Consider the following 25,995-nt stretch of genomic DNA (forward strand, 5'->3'; position numbering starts at 1 on the left):
TATATTAACTATATTAACCCTAATTATACTAGGGTTCATATAGTTAATATCGTTATTATAATTATATATATATTAAGTATAATAACCCTATCTAACTCTAACACCCTAACTAAACTCTTATTAAAATAAATCTAATATTAATATTATTAATTAAAATATTCCTATTTAAATCTAAATACTTACCTATAAAATAAACCCTAAGATAGCTACAATATAATTAATAATTACATTGTAGCTATGTTAGGGTTAATATTTATTTTACAGGTAAATTGTTAATTATTTTAACTAGGTATAATAGCTATTAAATAGTAATTAACTATTTAATATCTACCTAGTTAAAATAATTACCCAATTACCTGTAAAATAAATCCTAACCTAAGTTACAAATACACCTACACTATCAATAAATTAAATAAACTACAAACATCTATCTAAAAATACAATTAAATTAACTAAACTAAATTACAAAAAAAAACAAACACTAAATTACAAAAAATAAAAAAAAGATTACAAGATTTTTAAGCTAATTACACCTATTCTAAGCCCCCTAATAAAATAATAAACCCCCAAAATAAAAAAAATTCCCTGCCCTATTCTAAATTAAAATAAGCTCTTTACCTTACCAGCCCTTAAAAGGGCCTTTTGTGGGGCATGCCCCAAAGAAAACAGCTCTTTTGCATACAAATACAATACCCCCCCCCCCATTACAACCCACCACCCACATACCCCTATTCTAAACCCACCCAAACCCCCCTTAAAAAAGCCTAACACTACCCCCCTGAAGATCTCCCTACCTTGTCTTCACCACACCGGGCCGAACTCCTGATCCGATCCGGGCGATGTCTTCCTCCAAGCGGCAAAGAAGAATTCTTCCTCCGGCGATGTCTTCCTCCAAGCGGCAAAGAAGAATTCTTCCTCCGGCGACGTCTTCCTCCAAGCGGCAGCAAAGTCTTCATTCTTCCGGCGGCATCTTCAATCTTCTTTCTTCGCTCCGCCGCCGCGGAGCATCCATCCAGGCCGACGACTGAACGACGAATGAGGTACCTTTAAATGACGTCATCCAAGATGGCGTCCGCCGAATTCCGATTGGCTGATAGGATTCTATCAGCCAATCGGAATTAAGTTAGAAAAATCTGATTGGCTGATTCAATCAGCCAATCAGATTCAAGTTCAATCCGATTGGCTGATCCAATCAGCCAATCAGATTGAGCTCGCATTCTATTGGCTGATCGGAACAGCCAATAGAATGCGAGCTCAATCTGATTGGCTGATTGGATCAGCCAATCGGATTGAACTTGAATCTGATTGGCTGATTCAATCAGCCAATCAGATTTTTTTAACTTAATTCCGATTGGCTGATAGAATCCTATCAGCCAATCGGAATTCGGCGGACGCCATCTTGGATGACGTCATTTAAAGGTACCTCATTCCAAGTTCAGCAGTCGGCTGGGATGGATGCTCCGCGGCGGCGGAGCGAAGAAAGAAGATTGAAGATGCCGCCGGAAGAATGAAGACTTTGCTGCCGCTTGGAGGAAGACGTCGCCGGAGGAAGAATTCTTCTTTGCCGCTTGGAGGAAGACATCGCCGGAGGACGAATTCTTCTTTGCCGCTTGGAGGAAGACATCGCCCGGATCGGATCAGGAGTTCGGCCCGGTGTGGTGAAGACAAGGTAGGGAGATCTTCAGGGGGGTAGTGTTAGGCTTTTTTAAGGGGGGTTTGGGTGGGTTTAGAATAGGGGTATGTGGGTGGTGGGTTGTAATGGGGGGGGGGTATTGTATTTGTATGCAAAAGAGCTGTTTTCTTTGGGGCATGCCCCACAAAAGGCCCTTTTAAGGGCTGGTAAGGTAAAGAGCTTATTTTAATTTAGAATAGGGCAGGGAATTTTTTTTATTTTGGGGGTTTATTATTTTATTAGGGGGCTTAGAATAGGTGTAATTAGCTTAAAAATCTTGTAATCTTTTTTTTATTTTTTGTAATTTAGTGTTTTTTCTTTTTGTAATTTAGTTTAGTTAATTTAATTGTATTTTTAGATAGATGTTTGTAGTTTATTTAATTTATTGATAGTGTAGGTGTATTTGTAACTTAGGTTAGGATTTATTTTACAGGTAATTTGGTAATTATTTTAACTAGGTAGATATTAAATAGTTAATAACTATTTAATATCTATTATACCTAGTTAAAATAATTAACAATTTACCTGTAAAATAAATATTAACCCTAACATAGCTACAATGTAATTATTAATTATATTGTAGCTATCTTAGGGTTTATTTTATAGGTAAGTATTTAGATTTAAATAGGAATATTTTAGTTTATAAATGAATTAGATTAATTTAATATAAATTTAGTTAGGGTTAGATAGAGTTAATATAGTTAATATAAATACTATAGTAACTATATTAACTATATTAACCCTAATATAATTAGGGTTAATATAGTTAATATATATAATGTAATACCTATATTAACTATAATATACTTAGGGTTAATATAGATAATATAGCTGGCGGCGGGGTAGGTAGATTAAATTAGGGGTTAATCATTTTAATAGAGATGGCGGCGGTGTAAGGGGCTTACATTAGGGGTTAATAATTTTTGTATAGGTGGCGGCGGTGTAAGGGGTCAGATTAGGGGATAGATAAGGTAGATGGCGGCGGTTTTAGAGGCTCACAGTAGGGGGTTAGTTTATGTAGATGGCGGCGGGGTCCGGGAGCGGCGGTTTAGGGGGTAATAACTTTATTAGGGATTTCGGGGGGGGGTCGCAGTTGACAGGGAGATAGACATTGCGCATGCGTTAGGTGTTAGGTTTTATTTAGCAGATCGCGGTTGACAGGTAGATAGACATTGCGCATGCGTTAGGTGTTAGGTTTATTTTCTAGTTAGTTTAGGGAGTTACGGGGCTCCAATAGTCAGCGTAAGGCTTCTTACTGCTGCTTTTTGTGGCGAGGTGAATATGGAGTAAGTTTTCTCCATTTTCGCCACGTAAGTCCTTACGCTGCATATTGGATACCAAACTGCGCGGGTTTGGTATACCTGCCTATGGCCCAAAAAACTGCGGGCGACGGCAGAAATATACGGGCGTAACTTCTAGGTTACGCCGTATATGTGATACCAAATCCGCGCAAATATTGGCGTCGCCGGCTTTTGCGGGCGACGATTTATATCGGATCGACCCCCTAGTGCGCCAATACTTATTACCATGCAACAATTAACGGCTGTAATGGATAACTTCATAGCAAATCTTTTATCCAAAATGCCTACTTATCAGAGAAAGCGCGATTGCTCTGTTTTAAACACTGAAGAGCAAGAGGACGCTGATGATAATTGTTCTGTCATACCCTCACACCAATCTGAAGGGGCCATGAGGGAGGTTTTGTCTGAGGGAGAAATTTCAGATTCAGGAAAAATTTCTCATCAAGCTGAACCTGATGTTGTGACATTTAAATTTAAATTAGAACATCTCCGCGCACTGCTTAAGGAGGTGTTATCTACTCTGGATGATTGTGACAATTTGGTCATTCCAGAGAAATTATGCAAGATGGACAGGTTCCTAGAGGTTCCGGTACCCCCCGACGCTTTTCCTATACCCAAGCGGGTGGCGGACATAGTAAATAAAGAGTGGGAAAAGCCCGGCATACCTTTTGTTCCTCCCCCTATATTTAAGAAATTATTTCCTATGGTCGACCCCAGAAAGGACTTATGGCAGACAGTCCCCAAGGTCGAGGGGGCAGTTTCTACTCTAAACAAACGCACTACTATTCCTATCGAAGATAGTTGTGCTTTCAAAGATCCTATGGATAAAAAATTGGAAGGTTTGCTTAAAAGGATTTTTGTACAGCAAGGCTACCTTCTACAACCAATTTCATGCATTGTTCCTGTCACTACGGCAGCGTGGTTCTGGTTCGAGGAACTAGAAAAGTCGCTCAGTAGAGAAACTCCATATGAGGAGGTTATGGACAGAGTTCACGCACTTAAATTGGCTAACTCTTTTATTTTAGATGCCGCTTTGCAATTAGCAAAATTAGCAGCGAAAAATTCAGGGTTTGCTATTGTGGCGCGCAGAGCGCTTTGGCTAAAGTCTTGGTCAGCGGATGTGTCATCCAAGACAAAATTACTTAACATTCCTTTCAAAGGTAAAACTTTATTTGGACCTGATTTGAAAGAGATTATTTCAGACATCACTGGGGGAAAGGGCCACGCCCTTCCACAGGATAGGTCTTTTAAGGCTAAAAATAAGCCTAATTTTCGTCCCTTTCGCAGAAATGGACCAGCCTCTAATTCTGCATCCTCTAAGCAAGAGGGTAATGCCTCACAACCCAAACCAGCCTGGAAACCAATGCAAGGCTGGAACAAGGGTAAGCAGGCCAAGAAGCCTGCCACTGCTAACAAGACAGCATGAAGGAGTAGCCCCCGATCCGGGACCGGATCTGGTTGGGGGCAGACTCTCTCTCTTTGCTCAGGCTTGGGCAAGAGATGTTCAGGATCCTTGGGCGCTAGAAATAGTTTCTCAAGGTTATCTCCTGGAATTCAAGGAACTACCCCCAAGGGGAAGGTTCCACAAGTCTCACTTATCCTCAAACCAAATAAAGAGACAGGCATTCTTACATTGTGTAGAAGACCTGTTAAAGATGGGAGTGATACACCCAGTTCCAATAAAGGAACAAGGAATGGGATTTTATTCCAATCTGTTCGTAGTTCCCAAAAAAGAGGGAACGTTCAGACCAATTTTGGATTTGAAGATCCTAAACAAATTTCTCAGGGTACCATCGTTCAAAATGGAAACTATTCGAACGATTCTACCCACCATCCAGGAAAGTCAATTTATGACTACCGTGGATCTAAAGGATGCGTACCTACATATCCCTATCCACAAGGAACATCATCAGTTCCTAAGGTTCGCTTTTCTGGACAAACATTACCAGTTTGTGGCTCTTCCATTCGGATTAGCCACTGCTCCAAGGATTTTCACAAAGGTGCTAGGGTCCCTTCTAGCGGTTCTAAGACCAAGGGGCATTGCAGTAGTACCTTATTTGGACGACATTCTAATACAAGCGTCGTCCCTGTCAAAGGCAAAGGCTCATACGGACATCGTTCTAGCCTTTCTCACATCTCACGGATGGAAGGTGAACAAAGAAAAGAGTTCTCTGTCCCCGTCAACAAGAGTTCCCTTCTTGGGAACAATAATAGATTCCTTAGAAATGAGGATTTTTCTGACAGAGGTCAGAAAATCAAAACTTCTAAGCTCTTGTCAAGTGCTTCATTCTGTTCCTCGTCCTTCCATAGCGCTGTGCATGGAAGTAATAGGATTGATGGTTGCAACAATGGACATAGTTCCTTTTGCATGAATTCATCTAAGACCATTACAACTGTGCATGCTCAAGCAGTGGAATGGGGATTATACAGACTTGTCTCCAATGATTCAAGTAGATCAAAAGACCAGAGATTCACTCCGTTGGTGGCTGACCCTGGACCATCTGTCCCAGGGAATGAGCTTCCGCAGGCCGGAGTGGGTCATTGTCACGACCGACGCCAGTCTAGTGGGCTGGGGTGCGGTCTGGGAATCCCTGAAAGCTCAGGGTCTATGGTCTCGGGAAGAGTCTCTTCTCCCGATAAACATTCTGGAACTGAGAGCGATATTCAATGCTCTCATAGCTTGGCCTCAACTAGCAAAGGCCAAATTCATAAGGTTCCAATCAGACAACATGACGACTGTTGCTTATATCAATCATCAAGGGGGAACAAGGAGTTCCCTGGTGATGAAAGAAGTGACCAAAATAATTAAATGGGCGGAGGATCACTCCTGCCACTTGTCTGCGATCCACATCCCAGGAGTGGAAAATTGGGAAGCGGATTTTCTGAGTCGTCAGACATTTCATCCGGGGGAGTGGGAACTCCATCCGGAAATCTTTGCACAAATAACTCAATTATGGGGCATTCCAGACATGGATCTGATGGCGTCTCGTCAGAACTTCAAGGTTCCTTACTACGGGTCCAGATCCAGGGATCCCAAGGCGACTCTAGTAGATGCACTAGTAGCTCCTTGGACTTTCATCCTAGCTTACGTATTCCCACCGTTTCCTCTCATTCCCAGGCTGGTAGCCAGGATCAATCAGGAGAGGGCCTCGGTGATCTTGATAGCTCCTGCGTGGCCACGCAGGACTTGGTATGCAGACCTGGTGAATATGTCATCGGCTCCACCATGGAAGTTACCTTTGAGACAGGACCTTCTTGTTCAAGGTCCATTCGAACACCCAAATCTGGTCTCCCTCCAACTGACGGCTTGGAGATTGAACGCTTGATTCTATCAAAGCGTGGGTTTTCAGATTCGGTGATAGATACTCTGGTTCAGGCCAGAAAACCTGTAACTAGAAAAATTTACCATAAAATATGGAAAAAATATATCTGTTGGTGTGAATCCAAAGGATTCCCATGGAATAAGATAAAAATTCCTAAGATTCTCTCCTTTCTTCAAGAAGGTTTTGAGAAAGGATTATCTGCAAGTTCTCTAAAGGGACAGATCTCTGCTTTATCTGTCTTACTACACAAAAGACTGGCAGCTGTGCCAGATGTTCAAGCATTTGTTCAGGCTCTGGTTAGGATCAAGCCTGTTTACAGACCTTTGACTCCTCCCTGGAGTCTAAATCTAGTTCTTTCAGTTCTTCAAGGGGTTCCGTTTGAACCCTTACATTCCATAGATATTAAGTTACTATCTTGGAAAGTTTTGTTTTTGGTTGCAATTTCTTCTGCTAGAAGAGTTTCAGAGTTATCTGCTCTGCAGTGTTCTCCTCCTTATCTGATGTTCCATGCAGATAAGGTGGTTTTGCGTACTAAGCCTGGTTTTCTTCCTAAAGTTGTTTCTAACAAAAATATTAACCAGGAGATAGTTGTACCTTCTTTGTGTCCGAGTCCAGTTTCAAAGAAGGAACGTTTGTTACACAATTTGGACGTTGTCCGTGCTCTAAAGTTCTATTTAGAGGCTACTAAAGATTTCAGACAAACATCTTCCTTGTTTGTTGTTTATTCTGGTAAAAGGAGAGGTCAAAAAGCGACTTCTACCTCTCTTTCCTTTTGGCTTAAAAGCATCATCCGATTGGCTTATGAGACTGCCGGACGGCAGCCTCCTGAAAGAATCACAGCTCACTCCACTAGGGCTGTGGCTTCCTCATGGGCCTTCAAGAACGAGGCTTCTGTTGACCAGATATGTAAGGCAGCGACTTGGTCTTCACTGCACACTTTTGCCAAATTTTACAAATTTGATACTTTTGCTTCTTCGGAGGCTATTTTTGGGAGAAAGGTTTTGCAAGCTGTGGTTCCTTCCGTTTAGGTGACCTGATTTGCTCCCTCCCTTCATCCGTGTCCTAAAGCTTTGGTATTGGTTCCCACAAGTAAGGATGACGCCGTGGACCGGACACACCAATGTTGGAGAAAACAGAATTTATGCTTACCTGATAAATTACTTTCTCCAACGGTGTGTCCGGTCCACGGCCCGCCCGGGTTTTTTAATCAGGTCTGATGAATTATTTTCTCTAACTACAGTCACCACGGTATCATATGGTTTCTCCTATATATATTTCCTCCTGTCCGTCGGTCGAATGACTGGGGTGGGCGGAGCCTAGGAGGGATCATGTGACCAGCTTTGCTGGGACTCTTTGCCATTTCCTGTTGGGGAAGAGAATATCCCACAAGTAAGGATGACGCCGTGGACCGGACACACCGTTGGAGAAAGTAATTTATCAGGTAAGCATAAATTCTGTTTTATAATAGCAGTAAATTGGACCTGCAACCTGCCAATTTAATCGTAAATTTAAGCTGCTTCTGTTGGGTTCATATATATGTTCCTCGGGTGTATCATAGCAACTGCCTCACCAGCCTCTGACCTCACCGCACAGGCCATGAGCCAGTGTCACTACTGTGTCTTTGTATAGTGCTGGGTGTTATTATACTGATGCAGATACCACTGATTCTATAACCAGCCCTCTTCTGGCTATACCCATGAGCCAGTGTCACTACTGTGTCATTATATTGCGCTGGGTGTTATTATACTGATGCAGATACTACTGACTCTAAAACCAGCCCTTGTCTGGCTATACGCATGTGCCAGTGTCACTATTGTGTCATTATATAGTGCTGGGTATTATTATACTGATGCAGATACCACAGATCCTATAACCAGCCCTCCTCTGGCTATACCCATGTGCCAGTGTCACTACTGTGTCATTATATAGTGCTGGGTGTTATTATACTGATGCAGATACCACAGATCCTATAACCAGCCCTCCTCTGGCTATACCCATGTGCCAGTGTCACTACTGTGTCATCATATAGCGCTGGGTGTTATTATACTGATGCAGATACCCCTGATCCTATAACCAGCCCTCATCTGGCTATACGCATGTTCCAGTGTCACTACTGTGTCATTATATAGTGCTGGGTGTTATTATACTGATACAGATACCATTGATCCTATAACCAGCCCTCCTCTGGCTATACCCATGTGCCAGTGTCACTACTGTGTCATTATATAGTGCTGGGTGTTATTATACTGATGCAGATACCACTGATTCTATAACCAGCCCTTGTCTGGCTATACCCATGAGCCAGTGTCACTACTGTGTCATTATATAGTGCTGGGTGTTGTTATACTGATTCAGATACTACTGACTCTAAAACCAGCCCTTGTCTGGCTATACCCGTGTGCCAGTGTCACTACTGTGTCTTTGTATAGAGCTGGGCATTATTATACAGATGCAGATACGCATCCAGTATATCACGCAGGCTTAATTTATTATCACCCAATATTGCTAGCAGTCTCTTGACAAGCCACTAACTTTATTCACACTACATATTTTTTTATTCTTATTATTTAATCAGAAAGAAAAGATATACTAAGGTTGTGGCAGACACTGCAAGGGCTAGTCACGGACACCAGTGTCAGTGTACGGACACCTTGCCTATCCCTGTGTGCAGCTACCAGTCAGTAACTAGCTACCAGTAATGCATTGCTGCTCTTGAGCCTACCTAGGTATACTTTGTAAATAGTGGATAGGTAGAGAACAAAGCAAATTAGATAATAGAAGTCAATTGAAAAGTTTTTGTTATTTAAATCACATGCTCTATCAGAATCATGATGGTTTAATTGTGACTTTACTGTCCCTTTAAGGAGTGTTATTAATATGTTGCTGCCGTAGGCACTGGGAAATCTGCTGCTCCCCACCAGTAACAATTTTAACTCATAAATACATCATATATTCCTCACAGCTATAGGCTAGAAATTCATGGAAGGGTCATATACTCAATTATATTAAAAACTTAAAACTTTATTTAACATATATGCAGCAGACAGACAAAAATGGCTCTAATTGGAGATATCAGAGATGGGTAACATCACAACCACCTCATAATCCATAATACTCCAATTGCAAGTAAAAAATTAAAAACAGGTTGAATGGTAGCAATATTGGGAGCTCCGTGTGGATCACTGTTAATCTGCCTGTTATCAGTGAATAAAATGACCATCCAGTCATATTATCTTTATATATAGATTCTATAGACCATGATGAAGTGTAAGAACTATCTCCCTTGAGAATACCACCGTTGCACACCAGTCCGGAGCGTTGAGGCCTAAGGCAAGCTATACACAGAGAGGATCTCAACACCCCCCCCCCCCCCCCGGTAGAAAAATAGGCCGGGTAAACAGTGCACAGACACTGATCAACAAAAAAATTATTTTTGATACCAACATTCCTTATATTTATATAAAACCACCACTGCTATTGAGGCTAACAAGCAGGAAATTTCAGAGCCTTCCTTACCAGCACATACCGGCTAAAGATGGCGACTGGCGCCGAAACAATACTCTCAGCCGTGACAAGGCTACTACAGGATCACCATATGAGGATACAACAGACTTGGGCAACTGAATGGGAAGACCTCCGTGTGCTAGCTAGACAAGTTGGCCGCGGCCGCAGCCGCAGCCACGCAATGTCAGGAGATCTTGCAGAGCTAACAGAAGAAGCTGCCGGTTATCAAGGGCCTAGCCATAGCTTATCAAACCCAATACCTCAAGTTCAGGCTCTGGCGCCCGCAATACCACATCTGAGCCCACCTGTTAAACTGGCTCCTGCAGTGATCGAAGACCCAGCTGGCATCCCGGTCGTGGCCGGGATGCAACCACAAGCTTCCAGGCAACAACAGATCGCTAAGGCAGGGACAGTCAGCGTGGAAGTAAATGTCATAACCCCGTATTTAGTCATGACTTACCTCTCCTGCGGCATTGGGGATATCAGCAAATTGTGTCAAGAGTACCTCGGTTGTAAATTGACAGCGGAGGTACTGAAGCATCCTGAGACTCAACCAGTCTACCGAGACAACCTTACTGTGGAGGCGGGGGCCACAACGGTGAAAGCTTCCATTGCACATTACTGCCTATCTATAGGAACAGCGAGACCGAGTGTCCGATCATCAGTATGGGGCAGCATTCAGGGAACTTTCTGCCAACCTTTGGATCGTCTGCACACCCTTTTCTCCTGCCAGACTTTTGACCCTGGGGGCAAAAGGAACATTTTCTTACGGGGACATGGTCTGCCTGTATACGGAACTGAAGGATGGTATGTCAGCACTAGGTATCAGTAAGACCCGCTTCCTATTAGCCTTTGGCCCTGGGTGACCTAAATACATGCTGCCTTTGGTAGCCTTACCCAACATTGTAGTGATCACCTTGCCGGAGGCACCCGCTTGAGAGAGCACGGGCCATTCCAAACTTCAGGTCTAGCGCAAGGTACTAATACTATATGAGTTGAGGTGTTTAAATGATCATATAGCTTTGTCGCAACTCTCACTTAGTTTTTGCGCGTTAGACCTGCCTCGGACTAGCTCTCATGAGTGGACTGACTGGTTAATACTGTTTGAAGCTCAAACTCTACAAACCTAAATGGACTCACTTGAGTATCTGATTGAAGCTTTGATTGTTTTGTTTTTTTTCTTTTTTTTCTATCTGTGTGTAATATCTAATAACTATTTTGTGCTTAGCTTAGTTAGGGGTCAAAAAATCTGTCGCATGTTCTTGTATCCAAATTGGGTAATTCAGGCTAGATCCACTAATCCCTTGGTTTAGAAGCAGAATGTAATACAATCTATCAAAATCAGATATAAACAAATTTAAGTGTTATAAGCAATTGTTAAGGTTAGGGTATCTTTAGGAATAAGTTTTAGGGCTAAATCAGTAATGTAACGTTCCCTATAAACCGGCTTTGATGGATAAATTTCTTCTCCCACCCTTAAACAATAGAATAACGAACATGGCGAGTAGAAGGCAGCAGGAAAAAAAATTAATTAGGCGCAGCACCGATAATAGTCAGGAGGTATCTCAAGAAAATGTGGTAGAAGGTGTAAATAGCTCTGAATTACTAAAACAAATAAGTGAACTATTTCTTCCTAAATTTGAAGCAATTCAAACAAGTGTAGACTCACTGTCACAGGAGATTAAACAGATGATAACAAGAGTTGGCTTAGCAGAACAACGGATTTCAGATCTGGAAGATAGGGACATAGAGAAAGATAAAGACCTAGTATATATCCAGAAACAAGTCAAATTCTTAACTGATAAGGTCGAGGACCTAGAAAACAGGTCCAGGAGAAACAATGTAAGAGTGATTGGAGTTTCTGAAGCACTATCTGATAAAGAGCTAGTCCACTTTGCTTCAACTGAACTACCTTCCTTATTAAAAATCTCGGAGGCAGCTTGTACTTTTACAGTAGAAAGAGCACATAGGTTAGGAAGGCTAAGAGATCAAGAGGATGGTAAGAATAGACCTAGACCAATCATTATTAAATACTTAAACTTCCAAGAAAAAGTTAAGATCTTACAAGCATATAGAGCGCAAAAAGAAGTGTTCTATCAAAGTAAGAAAATATTAATCTTTCAAGATTTTGCATTTGAAACCTCTAATAAGAGGAAGCTTTGTGCCCCTATTTGTTCACGCCTGATTCAGGAAGGAAGGGAAGTCAGGCTTTTATATCCTGCCAGAATCAGCATACGGACTAAACAAGGATTTAGGATTTTTGAGAACCCCCAAGATTTGGAAAACTTCTTAAGAATTGAGCAAAGATAAAATGAGTAAGAGATAGTTCTAAAACCTGTATTATGAGCAGTCATGTCTTGCAAAAAACTTTATGATGTATGCTTGCTAATAAGCAGATGTGTGTGGGGGCCTTCCCCCCCCCTTTTATTTTTGCTATATCTTCTGTAAGAATTAGTGAATAAAATGTACGCATAGTGGAGGTATGTAAATTAGGATCATGGAATGCTGGAGGGTTTACCTCTCCGGTTAAAAGGAAAGCAGTATTACAACATCTAAATAAGCTTAAAATCGACATTGGTCTCTTGCAAGAGACTCACTTAAATGAGTTAGAAAGTCAAAAACTTAAATGGGGATGGGTGGGTGAAGTAATCTACTCGGCTGGGGTACAGCGGAAGAGAGGGGTAGCCATAATTTTTAGGAAATCTTTAAAATATACAATTTTAGAACAAGAAATTGATCAACAAGGGAGATATATTATACTTGAGATAGAAATAGGTTCAAAAAGAATCGTATTATGCAATGTATATGGCCCGAACACAAAGAAAACTGGGTTTTGGGAGTCTCTGCAGATAAAATTATTAAATTATAATCAAAACATAATTATGGGAGGCGATCTGAATTTAGTAGCTTCTAACGCTTTAGATAGGAACCGGCTGGGGAAAGAGGTCTTAATAGGTTGCAAAGATAATAAAATCTTTAAGAAATTTTGTTTTAATTTAGGTCTATTAGATATTTGGAGAAACACATATCCAGAGAGTAAAGAATTTACATGTCTATCTAAAGTATACAAATCTTTATCACAAATTGATATGTTTTTAATTAGCGACAAACTGTTCTCTCTAACAAAAAAGGTAGAAATCATGCCATTACCATTTCAGACCACGCCCCAATTACACTCTCTCTTCTGATCATGAATCCAAAACCGGGAAATTATAGATTACATTTTCCAACATACTTATACAATAACTTAAAATTTCGCAGATTTTTGAGTGAGAAATGGAGTATCTATTATAACAAGAATATAGGCTCAGTATCCAATATAGAAATGATATGGCAAGCCTTTAAAGCAGTGATAAGGGGAGAGATACTTGCGTATGTAATTAAAGTAAAAAAGAAAAACGACTCTTATTGGATTCAGCTCTCCAAACAGATTATTAATAAATATCAAAAATATGTCTTACTTAACAACGAAGTTAATTGGCAGAATTACTTAGAAGCTAAAAAACAAAGAGACAACTGGTATATCTCCAAAGAAACACAACAGGAGTTAAAGAGGAATAGTAACTATATGCATGTTCTTGTATCCAAATTGGGTAATTCAGGCTAGATCCACTAATCCCTTGGTTTAGAAGCAGGGTGTAATACAATCTATCAAAATCAGATATAAACAAATTTAAGTGTTATAAGCAATTGTTAAGGTTAGGGTATCTTTAGGAATAAGTTTTAGGGCTAAATAAGTAATGTAACGTTCCCTATAAACCGGCTTTGATGGATAAATTTCTTCTCCCACCCTTAAACAATAGAATAACGAACATGGCGAGTAGAAGGCAGCAGGAAAAAAAATTAATTAGGCGCAGCACCGATAATAGTCAGGAGGTATCTCAAGAAAATGTGGTAGAAGGTGTAAATAGCTCTGAATTACTAAAACAAATAAGGGAACTATTTCTTCCTAAATTTGAAGCAATTCAAACAAGTGTAGACTCACTGTCACAGGAGATTAAACAGATGATAACAAGAGTTGGCTTAGCAAAACAACAGATTTCAGATCTGGAAGATAGGGACATAGAGAAAGATAAAGATAAAGACCTAGTATTTGACCAGAAGCAAGTCAAATTCTTAACTGATAAGGTCGAGGACCTAGAAAACAGGTCCAGGAGAAACAATGTAAGAGTGATTGGAGTTTCTGAAGCACTATCTGATGAAGAGCTAGTCCACTTTGTTTCAACTGAACTACCTTCCTTATTAAAAATCCCTGAGGCAGCTTGTACTTTTACAGTAGAAAGAGCACATAGGATAGGAAGGTTAGAGATCATAAGAATAGACCTAGACCAATCATTATTAAATACTTAAACTTCCAAGAAAAAGTTAAGATCTTACAAGCATACAGAGCGCAGAAAGAAGTGTTCTATCAAAGTAAGAAAATATTAATCTTTCAAGATTTTGCATTTGAAACCTCTAATAAGAGGAAGCTTTGTGCCCCTATTTGTTCACGCCTGATTCAGGAAGGAAGGGTAGTCAGGCTTTTATATCCTGCCAGAATCAGCATACAGACTAAAGAAGGATTTAGGATTTTTGAGAACCCCCAAGATTTGGAAAACTTCTTAAGAATTGAGCAAAGATAAAATGAGTAAGAGATAGTTCTAAAACCTGTATTATGAGCAGTCATGTCTTGCAAAAAACTTTATGATGTACGCTTGCTAATAAGCAGATGTGTGTGGGGGCCTTTTTTTTTTACTCCCCCCCCCCTCTTTTTATTTTTGCTATATCTTCTGTAAGAATTAGTGAATAAAATGTACGCATAGTGGAGGTATGTAAATTAGGATCATGGAATGTTGGAGGGTTTACCTCTCCGGTTAAAAGGAAAGCAGTATTACAACATCTAAATAAGCTTAAAATCGACATTGGTCTCTTGCAAGAGACTCACTTAAATGAGTTAGAAAGTCAAAAACTTAAATGGGGATGGGTGGGTGAAGTAATCTACTCGGCTGGGGTACAGCGGAAGAGAGGGGTAGCCATAATTTTTAGGAAATCTTTAAAAACATAATTTATGCTTACCTGATAAATTTATTTCTCTTGTAGTGTATCCAGTCCATGGATCATCCATTACTTATGGGATATTCTCCTTCCCAACAGGAAGTTGCAAGAGTTCACCCAGAGCAGAGCTGCTATATAGCTCCTCCCCTAACTGCCATATCCAGTCATTCGACCGAAAACATGCAGAGAAAGGAAAAACCATAGGGTGCAGTGGTGACTGTAGTTTAAATGAAAAAATTACCTGCCTTAAAATGACAGGGCGGGCCGTGGACTGGATACACTACAAGAGAAACAAATTTATCAGGTAAGCATAAATTATGTTTTCTCTTGTTAAGTGTATCCAGTCCACGGATCATCCATTACTTATGGGATACCAATACCAAAGCTAAAGTACACGGATGAAGGGAGGGACAAGGCCGAAACTTAAACGGAAGAGACCACTGCCTGAAAAAAATCCTTTCTCCCAAAAATAGCCTCCAAAGAAGCAAAGTATGAAGTGCAGACCAAGACGCCGTCTTGTAAATCTGTTCAACAGAAGCCTCATTTTTAAAAAAGGCCCAAGTGAAAGCCACAGCTCTAGTAGAATGAGCTGTAATCCCTTCAGGAGGCTGCTGTCCAGCAGTCTCATAAGCTAAACAAATTATGCTTTTAACCAAAAAGAAAGAAAGAGGTTGCTGAAGTCTTTTGACCTCTCCTCTGTCCAGAGTAGACAACAAACCAAGTAAATGTTTGATGAAAATCTGAAGTAGCTTGTAAGTAAAACTTTAAAGCACGAACCACGTCCAAATTGTGTAAAAGACGTTCCATCTTTGAAGAAGGATTAGAATACAAGAATGGAACAATACTCTCTTGAGTGATAATCTTGTTGGATACCACCTTAGGTAAAAAACCTAGTTTTGATACACAGGACTACCTTATCCGTACGGAGGACCTGATAAGGAGAATCATATTGTGAAGCAGATAACTCGGAGACTCTACAAGCCGAGGAAATATCTACCAAAAGGAAACTTTCCAGGATAAAAAGTTTGATATCTATAGAATGAAAAGGTTCACGCGGAACTTCCTTGAAGAACCTTAATAATCAGGTTTAAGCTCCATGGCGGAGCAATAGGTTTAGACACAGGCTTGGTTCTAACCAAAGCCTGACAAAAAGCCTGAACGTCTGGAGAATCTGCCAGACGCTTGTGCAAAAGAATAGACAGAGTAGGAGTCTGTCATTTTAAGGAACTAGCTGACAACCCTTTTCTCAAAATCATCTTGGAGAAAAGATAGTATACTGGGAATCCGGACTTTACTCCATGAGTAACCCTTGGAGTCATATCAATAAGATATTTATGCTATATCTATGTTAAATTTTGCTAGTGACAGGCTTTCATGCCTGTATTAAGGTATCAATGACTGACTCGGAGAAGCCATGCTTCGATAACATCAAGCGTTCAGTCTCCAGGCAGCCCATCTCAGAGAAGTTAAATTTAGATGGTTGAAAGGACCCTGAGGTAGAGGGTCCTGTCTCAGAAGCAGAGACCATGATGGAAAGAATGACATGTCTACCAGATCTGCATACCAGGTCCTGCGTGGCCACGCAGGGGCTGTTAAAAACACCAAAGCAGTCTCCTGCTTGATCTTGTGCAAAGACCTCCGGAGGGAATTCCCCACTTCCCCGGGAGAAAAGTCTGACGACTTAGAAAATCCACCTCCCAGTTCTCAACACCTGGGATATGGAGAGTTGATAGACAAGAGAGAGTCTCTGTCCAGTGAATTATTTAAAGATTTCTAACATCGCTAGGGAACTTCTGTTCCCCCTTGATGGTTGATGTAAGCCACAGTCGTGATATTGTCCGACTGAATCTGTTTGTACCTCAGAGTTGCTAACTGAAGCCAAGCCTGAAGAGTATGGAATATCGCTCCCAATTCCAGAATATTTATTAGAAGGAGGGTCTCCTCCTGAGTCCACTATCCCTGAATCTTCAGGGAGTCCCAGACTGTATCCCAACCTAAAAGGTTGGCATCTGTTGTAACAACTGTCCCATCTGACCTGCGGAAGGTCATACCCTTGGACAGATGGACCCAAGATAGCCACCAGAGAAGAGAATCTCTGGCCTCTTGGTCCAGATTTAAGAAGGGGACAAATCTGTGTAATCCCCGATCCATTGACTGAGCATGCATAGTTGCAGCGGTCTGAAATGTAGGCGTGCAAACGGTACTATGTCCCTTGCCGCTACCATTAGGCCGATTACATTCATGTACCGAGCCACCGAAGGGCGCGGATGGAATGAAGAACACGGCAGTAATTTAGAAGCTTTGACAACCTGGACTCCGTCAGGTAAATTTTCATTTCTGCAGAATCTATAGAGTCCCTAGGAAGGAAACCCTTGAGATTGGGGATAGAGAACTCCTTCCTTGTTCACTTTCCACCCCTGCGATCTCAGAAATGCCAGTACTACATCCGTATGAGACTTGGCAATTTGAAGTTCGACGCCTAAATAAGGGCCACTTCTAAAGATTCTTGGGGATGTAGTTAACCCAAAGGAAAGAGCAACAAACTGGTAATGCCTGTCTAGAAAGGCAAACCTGAAAAACGATGGTGATCCTTATGCATCGTTATGTGAGGATAAGTATCCTTCAAATCCAATGTAGTCCTCTATTGACTCTCCTGGATCCTAGTTAAGATGGTACGTATAGTTACCATCTTAAATGATGGAATTCTAAGGAATTTATTTAAGATCTTTAAATCCAAAATAGGTCTGAAGGTTCCCTCTCCTTGGGAACCACGAACAGATTTGAGAAAAACTCTGACCCTGTTCCTGTCTTGGAACTGGATGGGTCTCGTACACAATGTAAGAATGCCTCTTTCTTTATCTGGCGTGCAGATAATTGTGAAAGGTAAAATCTCCCCTATTTCCGAGGGGAAGCTTTGAAATCCAGAAGATATCTCTGGGATACAATTTCCAATGCCCAGGAATCCTGGGCATCTCTTGCCCACGCCTGGGCGAAAAAAGAAAATCTGCCCCCTTTACAGGATCCGTTACCGGATAGGGGACCTTTCCTTCATGCTGTCTAAGATGCAGCAGCAGCAGGCTCCTTGGCCTGCTTATCTTTGTTCCAGGTCCAGTTGTCTCCAGACCGTCATGGACTGAGCAAAAGTACCCTCTTGATTTGCCTAAGAGGAAGTTGATGCCACACCTGCCTTGAAGTTTCGAAAGGCACGAAAATTAGACTGTTTTGGCCCTTGATTTGGACCTGTCCTGAGGAAGGGCAAGACCTTTTCCTCCAGTGATATTAGCAATGATCTCCTTCAAACCGGGCCCTAATAGGGTCTGTCCCCTGAAGGGAAGTTAAGTAGCTTATTTATTAAAGTCACGACAGCTGACCATGAGATAAGCCATAGCGCTCTGCGCGCCAGTATAGTAAAAACAGAATTCTTAGCCGTTAGTTTAGTCAAATGAACAAAGGCATCAGAAACAAGGAATTGGCTAGCTTAAGTGCTCTTAGCTTGACAAGTATATTCATCCAATGGAGTCGCTACCTGTAAAGCCTCATCCAGAGACTCCAACCTGAACGCCGCAGCAGCAGTGACAGGAGCAATGTATGCAAGGGCTGCAGGATAAAACCTTGTTGAATAAATATTTTCCTAAGGTAACCCTCTAATTTTTTATCCATTGGATCTAAAAAAGCACAACTGTCCTCGACAGGGATAGTGGTACGCTTAGCTAGAGTAGAAACTCTTCTCTCCTCCTTAGGGACCGTCTGCCATAAGTCCCGTGTGGTGGCATCTGTTAGAAACATTTTTCTAAAAATATGAGGGGAAGAGAACGGCACACCTGGTCTATCCCATTCCTTATTAATAATTTCTGTAAACCTCTCTAGGTATTGGAAAAAAACATCAGTACACACCGGCACTGCATAGTATCTATTCAGTCTACACAATTTCTCTAGCACTGTGATTGTAACACAGTCATTCAAAGCTGCTAAAACCTCCCTGAGTAACAAGTGGAGGATCTTAAGCATAAATTTTAAATGTAGAAATATCGGAATCAGGTTAAATCATCTCCCCTGAGTCAAAAATATCACCCACAGACTGAAGCTCCCCTCAGCTTCTGCATATTGTGAGGCAGTATCAGACATGGTTCTTGACGCATCTGTATGCTCTGTATCTACCCCCAGAGCTATCTCCCTTTCCTTTAATTTCAGGTAGTCTGACTAATACTGCTGCCAGAGTATTATTCATAACTTTCGCCATGTCTTGTAAAATAAACGCTATAAGCGCCCTTGATGTACTAGGCGCCATTTGAGCGTGAGTCCCTGAAGCGGGAGTCGAAGAGTCTGACACGTGGGGAGAGTTAGTCGGCATAACTTCCCCCTTGACAGAATCCTCTGGTAAAATAAACGCTATGGGCGCCCTTGATGTACTTGGCGCCATTTGAGCGTGAGTCCCTAAAGCGGGAGTCAAAGGGTCTGACACGTGGGGAGAGTTAGTCGGCATAACTTCCCCCTCGACAGAATCCTCTGGTGATAATGTTTTTAAAGACAAAAAATGATCTTTATTGCTTAACATGAAATCAGTACATCTGGTACAGATTCTAAGATGGGGTTCCACCATGGCTTTTAAACATAATGAACAAAAAGCTTCCTTTATGTCAGACATGTTAGTACAGACTAATAATGAGACTAGTAAGCTTGGAAAACACTTTAAATCAAGTTAACAAGCAAATATAAAAAACGTTACTGTGCCTTTAAGAGAAACAAATTTTGTCAAAATTTGAAAAACAGTGAAAAAAGGCAGTAATTCAAATGAAATTTTTACAGTATATGTAATAAGTTAACAGAGCATTGCACCCACTTGCAAATGGATGATTAACCCCTTAATGCAAAAAACAGATAAAAAAAACGACATAGACGTTTTTTAACAGACACAACAAAACTGCCACAGCTGAGCTGTGGATTACCTTCCCTATAAACGATTTTGGAAGTCTTTTTAGCCATTTAGAGATGTCCTGTAGTATTCATGGGACTGCTGAGGGAATCTGGATGATTCATTTTGTAATTTTAACTGCGCAAAAAAGCACTAAAATAGGCCCCTCCCACTCATATTACAACAGTGGGAAGCCTCAGTTAACTGTTTCTATTCAGAAATTAAGCCAGCCATGTGGAAAAATTATGCCCCAATAAGTTTTATCACCAAATGAGCGTTAAAAAATGATTAAACATGCCAGCAAACGTTTTAAAACACATTTTTTGAAGAGTATATATCTCTATTAATAAGCCTAATACCAGTCGCTTTCACTACATTTAAGGCTTTACTTACATTACTTCGGTATCAGCAGCATTTTCTTAGTCAATTCCATTCCTTAGAAAAATATTTTACTGCACATACCTCATTTGCAGGAAAACCTGCACGCCATTCCCTCTCTGAAGTTACCTCACTCCTCAGAATGTGTGAGAACAGCAAGTGGATCTTAGTTACTTCTGCTAAGATCATAGAAAACGCAGGCAGATTCTTCTTCCAAATACTGCCTGAGAAAAAACAGCACACTCCGGTGCCATTTAAAAATAACAAACTTTTGATTGAAGAAATAAACTAAGTATAAAACACCACAGTCCTCTCACGACCTCCATCTATGTTGAGAGTTGCAAGAGAATGACTGGATATGGCAGTTAGGGGAGGAGCTATATAGCAGCTCTGCTCTGGGTGAACTCTTGCAACTTCCTGTTGGGAAGGAGAATATCCCATAAGTAATGGATGATCCGTGGACTGGATACACTTAACAAGAGAAATATACAATTTTAGAACAAGAAATTGATCAACAAGGGAGATATATTATACTTGAGATAGAAATAGGTTCAAAAAGAATCGTATTATGCAATGTATATGGCCCGAACACAAAGAAAACTGGGTTTTGGGAGCCTCTGCAGATAAAATTATTAAATTATAATCAAAACATAATTATGGGGGGCGATCTGAATTTAGTAGCTTCTAACGCTTTAGATAGGAACCGGCTGGGGAAAGAGGTCTTAACAGGTTGCAAAGATAATAAAATCTTTAAGAAATTTTGTTTTAATTTAGGTCTATTAGATATTTGGAGAAACACATATCCAGAGAGTAAAGAATTTACATGTCTATCTAAAGTATACAAATCTTTATCACGAATTGATATGTTTTTAATTAGTGACAAACTGTTCTCTCTAACAAAAAGGTAGAAATCATGCCAATTACCATTTCAGACCACGCCCCAATTACTCTCTCTCTCTTCTGATCATGAATCCAAAACCGGGAAATTATAGATTACATTTTCCAACATACTTATACAATAACTTAAAATTTCGCAGATTTTTTAGTGAGAAATGGAGTATCTATTATGACAAGAATATAGGCTCAGTATCCAATATAGAAATTATATGGCAAGCCTTTAAAGCAGTGATAAGGGGAGAGATACTTGCGTATGTAATTAAAGTAAAAAAGATAAATGACTTTTATTGGATTCAGCTCTCTAAACAGATTATTAATAAATATCAAAAATATGTCTTAGTTAACAACGAAGTTAATTGGCGGAATTACTTAGAAGCTAAAAAACAAAGAGACAACTGGTATATCTCCAAAGAAACACAACAGGAGTTAAAGGGGAATAGTAACTATATGCAATTTGGGAATAAGATAGGGAAATTTCTGGCCAGACTGGTAAGTACACGTAAAACAAATAGTTCTATATCTCTAATTAAGTCTAAACATAGATTATGTACTCTCCTTCAAGATATTTTAGAGGAATTTTTGCAATACTATAAAAGATTATATCAGGACCAACCTATAGATAAATTAAAGAAGGTTCACTTTTGGGATAGGGTTAAGCTACCCCAAATAACCAAAGAAGAGCTGGATTCTCTAAACTCCCCAATCACGGAAGAGAAGATTAAAAACTCTATCACCAATTTAAAGTTAAATAAAGAAGATAAAAGAGTTGTAAACTAAGCGCTGTAGAGTCCTAAAGCTCTCCTCCTAAAAGGTCCCCTAGCGGACTACAAGAAACAAAGTGCGATGGTGAGGATGAGAGCGCTACAAGCTTAATAGGAATATATAAAGAGATATAACAGGAATGGGATACGTATTACCGTATCTGAAACTGATAAAACAGATGATATAGCATAAAATTTAAAATTTAATAACATATAATATTACATTATACAATAGCATGGATCCATGAAAAAAGTTAAAATCAAATAAGAATAATAGTAGTACTAGCCTAAACGAATAGTGTGGCAGTAAAAAATGGTAATATGGGTGCACAGAACAATCAAAACAGTAAAAATGTCCCAAAAAAAGATAAAAAATCCAATAATGTCTATTTAGTGATATCCAATACAAAAATTGTCCAAGAATAAAAAACCAAAATCCAAAATAAAAACGGCGGGGTGTCCACGAAGTGAGTCAATATTTTAATTCAAAATAAATCCACAATAAAATCCATATGTTGGTGAGTATCCAAAATCCAAAAAACAGTGTTCAAAAAGCAGTAATGATGAGTAGTGATGAAAAAGGCATATAATAAATCGCGCTTCCAAAAGATAAAAACAAAAGCAAAAACAAGTGGTGATATAAAAACTAGTGTCAGTAAAAAATGTGTAGAAAACTTGGTGACAGTGGTTAAGTGTCAATTATTCCATAGTGAAAATTCTTAAAACCTGTAAAAAACGAAAAAAAACGAAGAAAAAAAAACAAAACGAAAAAAACGAAAAAAAAACCACAATGGTGCAATAAAGTTTTTACACTTAGTAAAAACTTAGTGACAGTCTTGAGAAAGGCCTTGTTACAGGCCGAAACGCGTAGACAGACACAGACATACTGGTAAGCTTATTTCCTATCATTTACTAAGTGTAAAAACTTTATTGCACCATTGTGTTTTTTTTTGTTTTTTACAGGTTTTAAGAATTTTCACTATGGAATAATTGACACTTAACCACTGTCACCAAGTTTTCTACACATTTTTTACTGACACTAGTTTTTATATCACCACTTGTTTTTGCTTTTGTTTTCTTCTGTTAAGTGTGATCAGTCCACGGGTCATCATTACTTCTGGGATAATAACTGCTCCCCTACAGGAAGTGCAAGAGGATTCACCCAGCAGAGCTGCTATATAGCTCCTCCCCTCTACGTCACCTCCAGTCATTCTCTTGCACCCAACGACTAGATAGGATGTGTGAGAGGACTATGGTGATATATTTAGTTTTTATATCTTCAATCAAAAGTTTGTTATTTTATAATAGCACCGGAGTGTGTTATTCCTTCTCTGGTAGAATTTGAAGAAGAATCTACCTGAGTTTTTTCTATGATTTTAGCCGGAGTAGTTAAGATCATATTGCTGTTTCTCGGCCATCTGAGGAGAGGTAAACTTCAGATCAGGGGACAGCAGGCAGATTAATCTGCAAAGAGGTATGTAGCAGTTTATTATTTTCTGACATGGAATTGATGAGAAAATCCTGCCATACCGTTATAATGTAAACTCAGCCTTGAATGCAGTAGATGTAGCTGATATCAGGCTGTCATGTATGTATATTTTACACTTCAGTTTTCTGGGGAATGGTACTTCCTGGTTTTTAGACTGTATACATAGACTTAACCTAATTTGCAGGGACTTGCAATAGGTTTTAAATGACAATTAATTATTGAGGTAAAACGTTTTTTTGCTGGCATGTAAAAACGTTTTTTTCTCTGAGGTACTGGGTGAAAAAATGTTTTGGGCACTATTTTTCCACTTGGCAATAGTTTTGATTTAAATTAGAGCAGTTCACTGATCCCTCTCACTGTTATGTGTGTGGGGGAGGGGCCGTTTTTGGCGCTTTTACTATGCATCAAAAAAACTCAGTCAGAGGTTCATTTTCTTCCTGCATGATCCGGTTCATCTCTACAGAGTTCAGGGATCTCCAAAGCCTTTTTTGAGGGAAGTAATCATTACAGCAGAGCTGTGCTGATTGTATTGACTGTGATAAAAAAAAAAAAAAAAACGTTTATTTGTGTATTTTTTTCTGCTGCCTGGGTTAGTTATCATTGCTGAGGGGAACAATCCTTTGCTAAAACTGTGTATTCTGACAAAGATTGATGCTATAACTTAATTATTTTAACTGTTATAATTTTTTTCTGTGCTTCTTAAAGGCACAGTTCGTTTTCATATTATTTGTAAATTACTTTGAAAAGTATTTTCAAGTTGCTGTTTATTTGCTAGTGTGTTAAACATGTCTGATTCAGAGGAATATCTCTGTGCTATATGTGTTAATGCCAAAGTGGAGCCCAATAGAAATTTATGTACTAAATGTATTGATGCTACTTTAAAAAACAGTCAATCTGTACAAATTGAACATATTTCACCAAACAACGAGGGGAGAGTTATGCCGACTAACTCGCCTCACGTGTCAGTACCTGCATCTCCCGCTCAGGAGGTGCGTGATATTGTAGCGCCGAGTACATCTGGGCGGCCATTACAAATCACATTACAAGATATGGCTACTGTTATGACTGAAGTTTTGGCTAAACTACCAGAACTAAGAGGTAAACGTGATCACTCTGGGGTGAGAACAGAGTGCGCTGATAATGCAAGGGCCATGTCTGATACTGCGTCACAGTTTGCAGAACGTGAAGACGGAGAGCTTCATTCTGTGGGTGACGGTTCTGATCCAAATAAACTGGACTCAGACATTTCAAATTTTAAATTTAAGCTTGAGAACCTCCGTGTGTTACTAGGGGAGGTATTAGCGGCTCTGAATGATTGTAACACAGTTGCAATCCCAGAGAAAATGTGTAGGTTGGATAAATATTTTGCGGTACCGACGAGTACTGACATTTTTTCCTATACCTAAGAGACTTACTGACATTGTTACTAAGGAGTGGGATAGACCCGGTGTGCCTTTCTCACCCCCTCCTATATTCAGAAAGATGTTTCCAATAGACGCCGCCACACGGGACTTATGGCAAATGGTCCCTAAGGTGGAGGGAGCAGTTTCTACTTTAGCTAAGCGTACCACTATCCCAGTGGAGGATAGCTGTGCTTTTTCAGATCCAATGGATAAAAAATTAGAGGGTTACCTTAAGAAAATGTTTGTTCAACAAGGGTTTATATTGCAACCTCTTGCATGTATTGCGCCTGTCACGGCTGCAGCAGCATTTTGGTTTGAGTCTCTGGAAGAGACACTTCAATCATCCACACTAGATGACATCACACACAAACTTAAGTTCCTTTCGTAATTTCAAAGCAGGAGCAGCATCAACTTCCTCTGCACCAAAACAGGAAGGAGCTGTTGCTCGCTACAGACAAGGCTGGAAACCTAACCAGTCCTGGAACAGGGGCAAACAGGCCAGAAAACCTGCTGCTGCCCCTAAGACAGCATGAATTGAGGGCCCCCGATCCGGGACCGGATCTAGTGGGGGGCAGACTTTCCCTCTTCGCCCAGGCTTGGGCAAGAGATGTTCAGGATCCCTGGGCGTTAGAGATCATATCTCAGGGATACCTTCTGGACTTCAAATCCTCTCCCCCAAGAGGGAGATTTCATCTGTCAAGGTTGTCAACAAACCTAACAAAGAAGGAAGCGTTTCTACGCTGCGTACAAGATCTTTTATTAATGGGAGTGATCCATCCAGTTCCGCGGTTGGAACAAGGACAAGGGTTTTAGTCAAATCTGTTTGTAGTTCCCAAGAAAGAGGGAACCTTCAGCCCAATCTTGGATTTAAAGATCCTAAACAAATTCCTAAGAGTTCCATCGTTCAAGATGGAAACTATTCGAACAATTTTGCCCATGATCCAAGAGGGTCAGTACATGACCACAGTGGATTTAAAGGATGCTTACCTTCACATACCGATTCACAGAAGTCATTACCGGTATCTAAGGTTTGCCTTTTTAGACAGGCATTACCAGTTTGTAGCTCTTCCATTCGGACTGGCTACGGCTCCAAGAATCTTCACAAAGGTTCTGGGCACTCTTCTGGCGGTACTAAGACCGCGAGGAATTTCAGTAGCTCCGTACTTAGACGACATACTGATACAAGCTTCAAGCTTTCAAACTGCCAAATCTCATACAGAGATAGTACTGGCATTTCTAAGGTCGCATGGATGGAAAGTGAACGAAGAGAAAAGTTCTCTCTTTCCACTCACAAGAGTTCCCTTCCTGGGGACTCTGATAG

Source organism: Bombina bombina, chromosome 7, assembly GCF_027579735.1.
Source record: "Bombina bombina isolate aBomBom1 chromosome 7, aBomBom1.pri, whole genome shotgun sequence".
NCBI lineage: Eukaryota > Metazoa > Chordata > Amphibia > Anura > Bombinatoridae > Bombina > Bombina bombina.